This window comes from Galeopterus variegatus, unplaced genomic scaffold, assembly GCF_000696425.1.
Source record: "Galeopterus variegatus unplaced genomic scaffold, G_variegatus-3.0.2 Scaffold341, whole genome shotgun sequence".
Lineage (NCBI taxonomy): Eukaryota > Metazoa > Chordata > Mammalia > Dermoptera > Cynocephalidae > Galeopterus > Galeopterus variegatus.
In genome coordinates, this window is record NW_007726452.1 from 258,869 (window position 1) to 271,587 (window position 12,719).

A 12,719-nucleotide genomic window follows, 5' to 3' on the forward strand; every position below is an offset into this window, starting at 1 on the left:
ACACTGAGGGTTGCAATCCGTTGCCGGACATGAAAAAAGACAAAAAAGGAAAAAAAAAAAACACTTTGTTTTTCCCTGATAGAATGTTATCAGAAAGGACTTCCTTCCTGGTCTTAGTAATAAAGGGGCTGAAAAAATTTAGCAATCTTTTTTTTTCCTTAGGGTTTCAACACCTACACTTCATTTTAACTAGGTAGATACTATCTAAATATTGTGGAAGAGGACTTCCCCTCTCTTCAGTGAGTATTATAGCAAAACAATATGGAAAATATTTTAGATAAGATTATTCACCAGAAAATAAGTTCTATTATGAATATATTCCATTATGAAAAAAAAAGATTTGTCAAGCATTTCAGCAATTTCAACTAAGTGTTTAAAGGATGCATGGGCACAGTTTAGGCAGTCTTTATAATAACTGGACAAAATAATAGCTAAAAGTTAACTGTGGAGCTCATTCATGGGTGCATAATCTTGTTTTTGCCACTAACTTCATGGACTTTAGCACATCTCTGAACCACTCTGCACCTCTTTTTCTTCATCTGTAGAGTGGCAATCATAGTGGAAGGGTGGTTATAAGGATTAAAAACTACCCATGGCAAAGCTGCAGGCTCAGTCCCTGGCACATACAAAATGCTCAATAAATGGTAGGTGTTATTGCTGAGGAACGGATTCAATTAAAATATTTTAAAAATTAATATTTTGATAGTGTGGGAAGACTGGTTTAATTTCCTCTTCATGCCACAGAAGAGGAAATGTTGTTTTTATAATTACCTAACAAAGAATATGGACGAAAGGACTGTGCAAATGAAAACTCTTTCGTTCCCCACTGCACTAACGACATCACTGAGATTTCACAGGTTACGGAAACTGGAATACCAACTTAAAGATTAGGTTGCAGTACATTTCCACTGATAATGCCTAAAATTATGGAAGCCATCATGACTTTAAAAAGCAGGCAGCTGGATGCGACAGGGGCTGGGAGCCCAAATCCACAAAGACTCCCCAGAGAAGGCCGTCTCGGGCCAGAGGACAGAGCGATCTGTGGGACTGGGCTGGTGTGGGACTGGGCTGGGAGCGTCCACTTGGCCTCGCTGATTTGGACAACAGGTGCCGGGTGCTTGCCAGGGGCGGCTATCAGGGTGAACAAAATTGCTGATGGCCTGTGATGAAGCTTTATGTTAGATCATAAAGTGTTGAGCCCAGACACGATGAGAGGCCAGCTTGCATACCAAGGGATCACTGGATGTGCTCACTTGACTATTTTTTCCCTCCCTCGCTTTCACAACACCCTCGAATTCTGTCCCTCTCAGTCATTCCCATTCCTTTCCCCCTCCCGCTTTTCCTCCCTGCTTCCCTCTCTCCCTCTCCGTATCTATCTATCTAACCTCTATTTATAATCTCTCTCTCATTCTTGTCATCTCTTTTTTTAAACATTCCTCTCTGTACTTTTCTATTTTTCATTTGTCAGTGTTCTCTGCAGCTTTTGTAGCATTGTATGAGAGTACTTCAAAATGTTCGTGGACAGATTCCTGATATCTTTTAATTCAGTTTTTCCAGGAACTTTTTGAAGTACGTGGTGTATGGAAAACATTCATAGCGTAAGGAAAATAAATTGAAATGAGTTTGAGTTTAATTATTAGTTCATTTAATTTGGAAACATAAATTTAGAAAAATTTAAACCTGCATATAAAATAATATTACATAATTAATGTAGGCCTTGATCAGCATGTGATATTAATAAGATACTAGGTTTTCTAAAACATTTCTTATAAATTATATTTTATTTGTAAGTATTTAATCTAGAAGGAAAGATCCCAGTTTGCCATACACAGGGTATTTTAGGTATTTTTAGACTGTATTTGTACATGACATATGTCTTATTTATTTCTAATCATTACACTCAATTCATAATCGTCTACACTAATGAGAAAGGACCCTTCACATTAATACTATAAAATAGTAGGAACTACAATGTGAGTTCAGGAGACAGCAACCCCCAATAACAAATGAGTCAGGAAACCAGAGGGCAAGTCCTGGAGGAAAGTTGAGCTGAGTCCTAACTCTGAAGTGCTACTGGCACTTTTGATGTTGGTCCTAGAAATACTCTGGTTATTTTTCTGGTAGCAGCTGGAAATAATTATATTGTTAAGAAAGCAAATAGAGGCCCTTTGATTAATGAACTAAAAATTCACATTAATTTATGAAATTCTAAGGGCCCGGGACTCCACTAGTTCCTGGAGATGCCCTGATAAAAGGCACAACCCTTTCTTTGGGGAGCCCAGTCTTGCGTGGAGACTGAGGCAGGCACACAGCCTCAGTTCACTGTGACGAACTGTGATATGACTGCGGGGAGGGTGAGTTTAAAATAGAAATTGACTATAATGATGTCAGTGTATTTCATAAATATGGCAAAAAGCCTTAAGAGGAGGGCTGAGACTAAGCAATATCCTTAGCAGTATTCTATTGTAGGACACCTATCCAGAAGAGTTAACCAACTTGTTACAACATTCTCCTCTCAGATTCTGTGCTAGTTGCTAAGGATAGAAGACCTCAAGAGGTTTCCTGTTGGCAAGAATCTTATAATATAGAAAATGAGATTAAAAACAAAAATACTGATAGCAACAATATGAGATAAATGTTAATTACAAAGTTCTAGGGAAGCATAAAAGAGACATAGTAATTCCATTAACTCTAGTCCACAGGATTCCTTCCTTTTATCATTTCCATTCACGACTAAGGATGGGGATGGTGGGGTGGAGGGGTGGGTGCTGCTAGGGGTAAAAGGAGCACATACCCCAGGTACAAACCTAGTCACTGCTCTCTGTGTTTTCAGATTCCATTGTAATTCCATGTTAAATAAGAACCTCTGTTGCTGCAGCCTTGGATTCCATTACTCTTTTATTAACAGCAACAATATTTAGTGAGTGCCATACATTGTGCTGGGCACATTCAAGTTACGGTGGTCACAGAGGTGAAAAAGACAAAGTTTCTGCTCTCGTGGAGGTTTGTTCTAACACGTTGAGACTCTTTCTCCCCTAGCAGCCACAGTAGCTAAAACTTGCATGTTGTCTTCACATGATCCTAGTAATGCTCTGCACTCCTGATACCTCATTTCTCTCTAACATGTCAGAGTATGGGTACTGAGCAGTATGTGCTGGCTAAAACTTGCATGTTGTCTTCACATGATCCTAGTAATGCTCCGCACTCCTGATACCTCATTTCTCTCTAACATGTCAGAGTATGGGTACTGAGCAGTATGTGCTAACACAGTTGTCCATACCAGTCTCTGGGATGGCATATCACAGTCTCAAGCAAAGCCCTCAGCATTAGCATCCTGGGGAGTCTTCACATAGCATCTGACTGGGCAAGTGAGTATAAGAGGCCCTCTCCCCTCATTGCCGTCACATCACTATGGAATAACCAAAACCAAAATGAAAAGTTTCAGTAAAGAATGGCTTATAACCACTCATTGGAGAACAGGCTGATTTATTAGGAATAGAGAGGAATCAATTAGAAAAAAGGTTTGAATGTCAGGTATTATGGGGGAAGAAGTTGAGGATGCTATAAATGAAATCTTTCTTCACAATCCAGAATCAGTCCTTGAAAATCTTTTTACCTGCCATTTAAGAGATTGAGGTGAAATATTTTCAGTGCTGTCTCGGACTGAAATCTGTTATTGGTGCCTGTTGGTTCTGTGATTTAAGACATGAAAACTACAACATGGAGAATAAATAGCAAAACAAGGGTTACCCCACAAAGCCAAGGGCCATCCCAGCAGAGAAGGGACTGAAATCTGTTATTGGTGCCTGTTGGTTCTGTGATTTAAGACATGAAAACTACAACGTGGAGAATAAATAGCAAAACAAGGGTTACCCCACAAAGCCAAGGGCCATCCCAGCAGAGAAGTGGACCAGGGTCAAGCTCACTAGAGCTCTTTACCTTTCTTCAGCCTGGCAGAGGCCTGGGGTGGAAGAGTGGTGTTAGGAAAAGAAACAATTTGACCTTCATCTTGGGAGCCCCTGGCTGTCTCAGAATTGAGGATTTTAATATTTCAAGTGCCATTCTCAAGTATAATAAAAATTGCCATGACATAAATCATCAGTTGCCAACTTCAAATCTTTATTTTGCATCGCCTTATGGAAAAGTTCTGTGTATACTTTATTTTTCTGAAAAGCTGGTGATGAACTAGAGATCCCAACTAACAGAGGTGCTGCAAATTACATCAAGGGTAATGTCCCTGTTTCTGAGGGAAAACCTAGAAATAGAGAAGAGATTGCACAAAGGTGTCTTTTGTAACACCTTTAGTTCTCAAAACATTTATGTCCTCTTGGTAGTAACTTAGGACACCAGTAGCCAAAACAGGCCCAAGAACTGGAAAGGAGCAGCTCATAGTACCCTTTCTGAGCAGGTCTAAACACAGAGAAATCCAACCATTTGCACCCCAATCCAGGTGGTCTCCACTATTCCCCCAGCTCCCACCAACTATCCTGTGCAGCAATCATGGAGTCATTACAGAGATTGCTTTCACTTACCAGAACTTGTATTCCTTACAAAATAAATAAATAAATAACACTTCCACCTTAGGAGACCACCCAACTCATTTCAATTAGTCTGTCACTGTTAGTATGAGTGTCAAGTTTGTTTGCTCATTCCTTTATCCAATGAACAGTTACTTGAGAACCTACATGCAGCACACATATATTAGCCAAGCCCTCTACAGGAAAAGAAATGAGGTAGCAGAAGAGATCGTGGGAAGTCCTGTGAAAATAAGGAAACATGGTGACTGCAAAAGGTAGCCCTGAGCTGAACAATATATAAGAGGGCGTAGGGGGTAGGCTGCTCTCATTTCAAGTGACTAATCGTGCATTGACTCACCTTGAATGAGAAGGCATTTACGAGACAAGAGCCTACATGGAAACAAAAATAATGATTTGACCGTACTCTGATTAGCCAAGATAACATACACACCTTCTTTTGTTAAAATAAGTCATTAATGACTTATAAAACATGCTCCAATGTATTATTTTCAAAGCATCAGTGCCTCAAGATTCAGCTTTTTTGGTACCTGCAACCCATTTGCAAGTAAAATGCCATGGTATAAAAAGGTTAGTATATGAAATTACATTCACATTTTATACTTTCAAAAAACCTGCTTCCTGATCTTTCTTAATTTACTTACTCTTCTCCCCTCTTTCTCAACCTTTGTTTAATTTAAACCTTTTTTTATCCTGTTTCTTGTCTTTTCCTTCCCTATTCAAGAAATCACCAACATCATACATTCTTCAAGACTGCTAACAATGTCGCTGTTTGTATTCCTGCTATTTAGTTTGAATACCAGCCTTAATTTTTTTAACTTGCTTTATACAGATTATTAGCTGTATTATCATACATTTTGATTATTATTTCTTTAGATGTTCCCTGTGCAGTATTTCACTTCAGATCTCTCCTGGATCAGAATGTCTGGGAGTGTTTCATGGCCGAAGTGTGCCAAACCTCCCTGTCTCAGGCCTGTTCCATGCCAACCTCATGACGCATGCCCTGTCCAGGTTCCAGGAGAGGTGTGGTGGAAGAATCCTTAAAAACACCAAACCACTGACCTACCATGAGGAAGTCTGAATCATCTGATTGGCCCTAGAATCACCCTGATTTTCCATGAATTCCCCCAGGCTAAAGTTGGCCCAGAATAAGACCAATGTCAAAGCCCAAGAGAATAGTGGAGCAGTAGACTAGCATACAAGAGTGGGGAAAAAAAGATGAACTTGGCCCAAGAATTTTAAAACGTGCTTATTTCAAATTTATAGTATCTGACTCACATTCACAAAAGTTTCCTCATGCTCTTTCCTACACGGTTTTTGTTTTTCCTTTTCTAACTTTTACATTGTGCCTAAAATACCACTACCTTTTTTCCCTTTCCATGATAAAATCTGTGCCCTCTTTCCTGCTACCTTTTTAATCACTCAGATTATACGAGGGTATTTCGAAAAGTTCATGGAGAGGTCTTTTAATTCCATTTTCCACAAATTTTATGAAGTACCTTCTTATGATTGCAGCCTTCTTGATTTAAAGATTTTTTCAATGCTTAGTTTTTCTGACATTCATATTTAGACCAAAACCTCAATTTTTAAGCATTTAATGATATAAAACTCCTGAGTTATAATCAGTTTCATGTGTAGTACAATTATGTCTATACTGCATTGCTTTCTAACTTAAAAATTGTACATTTCAAAAAATAGTAAATTTATGACAGTTACTTAGAGTAAAACCCTGAGCTTTAATATAATGTGAAATAGTAATATAAAATAGCAAAAAAAAAAAAAAAGAAAGAAACTAGATTGCAAAAGTACTGCACTGAGCCTACTCTTTCTCCCTCTAACATTTGAATGTTCTTTTTGTTCTGTTTTTCCATCCCTTTCCGTCTGTCATTAATGCTGCAAACATTTATTAAGGTCCTACCAGATGCCAGCCCTGTGCCAATTTCTAGTGATACAAGATGACTAGCAAATAATCCTTAACCTCAAGGAGCAAATGGAAGCAGGAAGGAAAAAATGCAAACAAGTTATTTGAATCATACATTCAGAAAAAGTATTTTTGCGTTCAGAGGACCACAGGCAACACATAGTAGCATTAAAAAATATGTATAAAGGGGTCTGGATCCACTTTCATCTCTGTCTGCAACCAGTCGGGCCTCAGTCACATGGAGAAATATCTGCATACATAACATAGAAGTGAAATGTGCGATGTGGGTTCTGCTTTCTCAGCAAACGTTTACTGAGCACCTACATTGTGTCAGACTGTGTTCTATACTGAAACTCCCAAAGTGAAGGAAAGTGCTTTGTTAAGGACTTCTCAATCTAGCAGAGGAGACAAACACATAAATTATCAATAATCTGTGATTAAGTCCATCGTAGAAAAATGTATAAAATAAAATGAGCACATGAATGAGGGAGAAATTAATTCAGTCCAGGTGATCAGAGAAGTCTACAGAAAGCAGATGGCTTGTCAGCTCCACCTTGAAGGAGGGCTGTCCCCAGCCAGGGAACAGATACTGGTGGGCTCATTCCTGAAGGGGAGCCCAGCTTGAGCAAGGACACAAGGTCTGAAAAGCATGTCATTTATGCTCTCACTTCCTGGAAGGCCTGAGGAAGGGCCAGGTGATCCTTGCTGGTCTCATCCAGACTAGGGTACCAATAATTCTATGAACTATCACCATTCGTATGTTTATACGAGATAATCTGTGGTTATTAGGAGGCAGTTGGTGGATGTTTTCTTATATTCTACACATTAAAAGTCCTCCAAATATTTAACTAGTGTCTTATTTCCATTATTTGAAGATGAAAAATCATTCAGTGAGAAAAATTTCAAGTCTGATATTAAGATTGTATTTTGAGAACAGGTATTTTAAAAAACCCAGTGAAAATCTCAAGCTCCTCCCACCCTTTCCCCAGATGGAATTAATGTCTAGTTAGAATGAGCATTAATAACCTAGAGGAATACAATATTGTTAAGTTTTATATTTTTGACTTTTTTTTTTATATTCTGACTTTTTTTTTTACCACAAATGAGTATTTTTTTGGTAAAATTTAGTTTTTTAATACTCTGGATAATAGAGGAATACAATATTGTTAAGTTTTATATTTTTGACTTTTTTTTTTATATTCTGACTTTTTTTTTTTACCACAAATGAGTATTTTTTTGGTAAAATTTAGTTTTTTAATACTCTGGATATAATTTGCTTGTCTAATTAAAGTCTACCTACTGAATGTACTAAATTCACAGTATTTTAATATGTCTTTTGATTTCTAGAAGAAGAACAAAGAACAACTAGAGTACAGGAAGACATAGTACAGACAATGCTTACAGTGTAGATTATTAAAACCTATAGAGAAATTTCTTGGCACCCAATCTTACCTGAGCTAAGTGATCTGTCCTAGAATCACCAAAACAACCATACGATATCATAGGTCAGTTCTGTGCTTTTTAGTTTGAATTTGCATTGCCTGCTCCTCTGAAAAGCAAGTGCACAAAACAGTATCTGGCATGTAGTAGGTTTTCAATAAATTTTTGCTGAATACATTTTACATGAAATAAAGCACTGGCATAGTCCTTAAGGTAACCACTCCCCAGATACTAAAGGGTCAGGAAGCAGCCGTGTCATGAAAACCAGCGTGCTGATATTGGAGCATATTTACAAAATATTCTTGGAAACTTCGTTCAAAGACAGTATCCATTTCGACTGCACAGCCTATTCCTACGGGATTTACTACTTTCTAAAGATCATTCCCCTTGTTATCAGTAGACACTTACCTTCATAAAGCTGTGAAAGACAAGCAAAGAAATTATTTAGGAACAGAGGAAAGGAAACTACCTTTTCCTTTTATAAGTTGATGTCTTTTTTCCTTGGCTTTTGTGTGAACACGACATTCATGCAACTAATAATAATAATTCCTGCATGTGTTCTTGACACATCAACCTTCTGAAGTTAAGGGTAACACTAACTGTGCAAGAAAGACAATTATTTGGATTTTAACAAAGGTTAATAAGAGTAATTTTGGGTTTTTCACAAAAGGATTTGACATTTCTGCTGTACAATGGGTAGGCACAAAAAAAGAAAGATGATGAAAATATACGTTCTTGAGGACTGAGACTACAGACTTGGAAAGAAATTCTGTAGTTGGAAGCTTTTAATTTCTGATGGTGGTTCTCTGAAAAAAGCTGAATTTGACTTAAATAGCATTAATATAAAATATATAGCTTCATATATTTGAGGAAAGCCAATAATTTAGTTATTTCTTTTTACTAACAAGAAATCATTTTCTAAAAACTTTGAAAAAAAAATTTTTTTAATTAAAAACATAAGAAGAGAAAAACAGTTTTAGTCATTGTATAGGAAAGGAATTTTGTAGTTAATAACATAATGTCTAAGACAAGAAATGAGAGCTCCATGTGGCATTCTTTTTCATTTATATTCCTTTCAGTAACTAAATAGAATCTGTTCCCCTACATCTATTTCATTAGAATTTTGGAAGCACCTGTCACCTATCATCATCAGTTTATACATATTTCAAGTTTTTCCAATGAACAAATGTAGTAATACGGGGGCCATATGTCCACATGTCTAGGAGTAGAGATTCCACGTGGTTTTTGGATTACCTGTCTGGGCTCCTTTTCCCATTTATTGTTTGGAGTATGTCACCTTCTGTCAATCTAATTATTTCTCCAAGAAATGCTGTTCTCAGCTCACTATGTGACAATTGCTGTCTTGTGAAATATCCCAGAAGCCACAGCAGTCAATTGATCTACCCCAAAAGTGTCACTCTCACGTGGAAAGCTGACTTCGATATACAGGCTCACTCAAAATCACAGAGTTCTCTAAGGGAAGAGTTTCTTTAGGTACATAGCAAGAGAAGCTGGTGGTTTCAGTAGATCTCTTGCCTTATCTTGACATACAGAATAAATCCTTTGAAAATATTGTCAAACTGTGAGACACTTACATTATATGCATCCAGGACTTCTAGCTCATGTGAAGAAATAACAATTTAAGTACCTACGTTACCTGACCATCGACACTAGTACAAGATCAAAGAAGCTTTTAAGGGCCAACAGCAGAGATTTTGATTTTGCTAGAAAAAGTCCTGAAGGAATAATGCTTATTTATCCATTTAGTAAGCCCCTTAGTTCATATTGACTATTCATTACTGTGATAAAGACAGACTTGGCTGAATCTAACAGTAATTCCTTTGTCATCATTAAACAGCTGTAGATTTTAAATATAATAAAGATAAAACTGCTCGTATAATTCTACATTCACACTATGGCATTCAAGTTTGTGCCATTACTTCCATTTTCAGAGCTTTATCATTCTACCATAATCATTTGTACTTGGCAGAAATGTGTTACACAGGCACTCAGCTGAGGATAATATTTTTGAACAATTTTTTTCAATGTTCTAGTAATGTGATTATGGGGATTTGGAACTCAATATTAATTTGCTCTTGGGTTTTGTGTTTGTATAACTCAAAATGCTCTTTTTAAAATATCACAATTTAACTTGAATCATTGCTTAAATACTGGTGCTATTCATTGCAAGATAATGTAGTCAGATACAAGAAGTATTTGGGGGAGAAAATGAGCCACTGTTTTTTTTCCCCCTCATCACTGCCATTTCCTTTGTGACTTTCTGCCACCTGCTTTGTTTGCCTAATAGTTTATACAGTTCTTCAGGTACACAGGGAACTGTTGACCTAGTTGGTTTTTTAATCCATAAACTGATCATTGTTTTATTGACCAATAGGCATATCCACTCAACTTAAATTTGCCAGCTAAGAAGTATCAATATTTTAGCCATATTTTTATACTTATAATTATTTCACATCCTGACTTTTTAAAAATTTCTACATCATTTATTTCAGCATTCAGCCCACAATAGAGTTGATTATGAGTGGGAGAGATCTAGTCTGCATCCTCACCTCACAACTGATAGCAAGCTTGGGCAGGCCCCATGTTGGCTGATGCTTTGGCCATCGTGCTTGGCCATGCTTGTTTAGACCTGGCATAAATTTTTTCTAAACTCTTCGTGGAAAACTTGCGAGAGATAATGAGTTAATATTTGTGGAGATCTTTCAATAAAGTATAATTGATGTTTGAATTTTTATAAACCAAACACAATATCTATCCCCTCAAAGCTTTGTAAGAATATTTAGCACACATGTATGTGCCAGATGGATTGTAATGACAGTTGATAGGCCTCTCCTAACCCTTGCGTCCTGTTGTCAGCAATCTGCATATCAAAACAACTATAATTTTTACAATAAGTTTTACTGGGTAAAAGATTCCAGTGCACATTGAAAAATCTCCTGTCTAGATAAAACTATACATTAACAGTATAGAAGATTTTAAATGAAAGGTTTATATGAGTATTCTTAACATGCCCTATAGAAATGTAGGTAGGTAATGTTTGAAAATTATCAGTTACATTTTTTTTATCTTACCTGTTTTTCTCTATACAAATGAATTCTTATGAAAAATACGTGGAATATGATGCAGGGCACTCAGAATTATTCTTAAAAGCTCAAGGATATTCAGAGATTGACATGAGTATTCTTAACATGCCCTATAGAAATATAGGTAGGTAATGTTTGAAAATTATCAGTTACATTTTTTTTATCTTACCTGTTTTTCTCTATACAAATGAATTCTTATGAAAAATATGTGGAATATGATGCAGGGCACTCAGAATTATTCTTAAAAGCTCAAGGATATTCAGAGATTGAAGCAGGAACACATCATAATGCAACAGATAGTTTATCACCCGGAAGAATACTCCTGTGGCTGAGATAATACTAACAAAAGAGCTTAAGACATAGGAAGTTAAGTTAGTAAATAAAATTATTACTCTAATGTATTGTGATTTCCTTTATAGTATTAGCGTAGGAACCCTTTAGGAGTACTTATTCTGGGTGGAAAATGATGGCTGTAGATCCATGACAGGGGACAGGTGGCCCCACCAATTATAAATTCCCCAAGATTGTAAATGTATATTTTATCATCTTGTGTCAAAATATTCATTTTAATATTCAAACATTCTACCACATAATAAGCTGTAACCATATGTTTATTTGTTATATTATACCACTGTAACATTAATAAATATTTACAGTGCCTCAGTGTATCCTAGATATATTAGAAATCATAGCTCTCTTAGTTTGATTTTAAGTGAAAATCTTTAGTGCTTGAGAAACTGATTTTAAATAATGTTATGTTTGTTACACATTGATAAAAGCCAAGTAGTTTAATTTTTTACGACTGACACCCCCTTTAACTCATGTTGTTTTATTTATTTTCCCCAATTGCATGAATTAAAGATGGAGTGTTATCTCAGCTTTGAATTCCTTAACTTGACGTCGCAGCTTTTGCTTTATTTGTATGTGAATTCTGTCTTTAATAAAGATGAGCTCTGCTGAACTTTCCATTAATGAGAGACACTTAGGTACTCATTTCTTTATAATCGATCTTGGTCGTACCAGGAAAATTCAGAAATGTTGATAGTCTATTAATAATTAACATGGCAAGCTGTGTGATTAATCAGAAGTTTTATGATCTCTAAAAACATAACATTATCTCTGTAAATCGGATTGTGTACTATTAAGTTGACAACCATCAGTTTAAAAAAAAAAAAAGTAAAACTCAGGACTCCTGACTCATACTTTTTCTAACTGTATGGAAAGTATTTATCCTTCTGTGACAGCTGAGACTAGACCAGATCTACATCCAGGAGACAGGAGGCTGAAGATAAGGCACTGACTTTTCACTTTCATGTGTCAGAAGACAGTCTCAGGGTGATTCCTAGTCAGCTGAAAGCAGGAGAAACTTTGCCTGGTTTGGTAGTTACTGACTTGGTTACCTGTTTGCAGTGTTTTTTGGCTTCTGTTCTCAGCTCATGATAATGAAGCCCTAAGCTAAGGTGTTTTGACTTTTCTTTCAGGCCATGTTTAGGAAAATAACGTCTCAATGCTATAAAATTCAATACAGTTTTTCACATATACAGAATTCCACAAACAAAAGTAATTCTCCATAGGGGTGCAGCATCCAAATATTGTTAATCAATGCTTGCTGAGAGTATTAGCTGGGTTTTCTTACACCCTTTCACTGTCAAGTGCATGAAAGCAAGGTCAGCAGGACATCATTAGTGCCAACATTACGTTAAATTCAAACTAGGGATC

General features: G+C 36.6%; 1 protein-coding gene across 6 annotated transcripts in view; it reads left to right on the forward strand.

Moving 5' to 3' along the window:
* The window catches only part of MEF2C (myocyte enhancer factor 2C), a 147,718-nt gene that overhangs the window by 90,873 nt on the left and 44,126 nt on the right, over positions 1 to 12,719 (forward strand). The window lies entirely within an intron of this gene.